The sequence below is a fragment of the Gavialis gangeticus genome, unplaced genomic scaffold (genome assembly GCF_001723915.1).
Source record: "Gavialis gangeticus isolate Ggan-Ray unplaced genomic scaffold, GavGan_comp1, whole genome shotgun sequence".
Lineage (NCBI taxonomy): Eukaryota > Metazoa > Chordata > Crocodylia > Gavialidae > Gavialis > Gavialis gangeticus.
Window position 1 is genome coordinate 5327801 of NW_017729005.1, and position 1229 is coordinate 5329029.

The following is a 1229-nucleotide window of genomic DNA, read 5'->3' on the forward strand; positions in this document are numbered from 1 at the left end:
ACCGACCTTGAAATAAACATACCTGCAGTCTTTTACTTATATGCATATTACTATTTGCATACAGGCAAATTACTACAGGTACCCATAGACTTCATCTGTTGTTCACCCAGAATTGATGCACTGTGCCTTTTTGGTGCAAGTTTTAGCACAGGTACTCCCTCAGTACATTTTTAAGCAGCACTTCTATACCTACTTACATATAGTACGAAGTATATATGCAAATATTAGATAGTATAAAAACACATGATATTAGTCCAAAGCCAAAAGGCTAATGATTTACCATATAGTTCATTGGGTTAGGCCCAACAGAGACAACAGCATTTCAAGCCATGGGACCCCTCAGCTCAGCTATACTCAGTACATGTGTATACTCCAGGTACACCCCACCCCCCCACAAAGGATCCATGCACCAGTTAGCTCAGTGTTCGTGTCATGTGTCCTGGGATCCTCCAACAATTTATATGCAGATGAGGCTCTGGACAACCTTCCGGCTCCACCTCATGGAGGGCAGGGCCATGCTAATTATGCACGACAGGCTGAGAGAGGGTGCAGCAGGCATTCTCATCCGCATTTTTGGCACCCGAGGAGGATGCCAGGGCTTGCTCCGGTTTCTCCAGCTGCCAGCCTTGTATTGCAGTGCCTCCAGGCACAGTGCACATTCCCTCCTGGGGGAGGGACTGCTTGTGGGTTTTTTTTCCTTAAGGGCTACACAAAAAAAGGTTCCCATCAGCATCTCAGCTTTTTTGCCCAAGATCAACGTTAACATTATATTTTCTGTAACTTAGTTGCATTCCCCTCCCCACTCCCATCCCTCCTATGTTAGTCCCTCACTCGGGCGCTCTGTATTTCCCTTATGGTTTTATCATCTTTTTGGTTCATGATTCTTAACATCTACTAATAAAATTCAATCTTTCTGGCACCAAGAGGATGTCAGGGCTGGTTTCGGCCTTCCCAGTGCTGGCCTAGTATTTCAGTACCTCCAGGTGTGGTGCCAGTTCCCTGTGGAGGGAACATCCACTAATTGTTAAGGGCGACGCACACAAAAATGTTTCCATCAATACATTTGCTCAATATGGGCTGAGTGTTTCATAGTCATATTCAGAGTTGGCTGCATTTAATCAACTTCCTTTTGGCAGCAGTTTAGTGACAGACAATGTATTTAATGAGGTTTCCTTGCTTGCAAGTATAAGTACAGGCTACAGTTGGACCTAGATAGGTTACAAGGATGG

The 1229-nt window shown here is 44.8% G+C and overlaps 1 protein-coding gene across 2 annotated transcripts in view; it reads right to left on the bottom strand.

The window, feature by feature from the left end:
* Positions 1 to 1229, bottom strand: part of OSBPL3 (oxysterol binding protein like 3) — a 162452-nt gene that overhangs the window by 100046 nt on the left and 61177 nt on the right. The window lies entirely within an intron of this gene.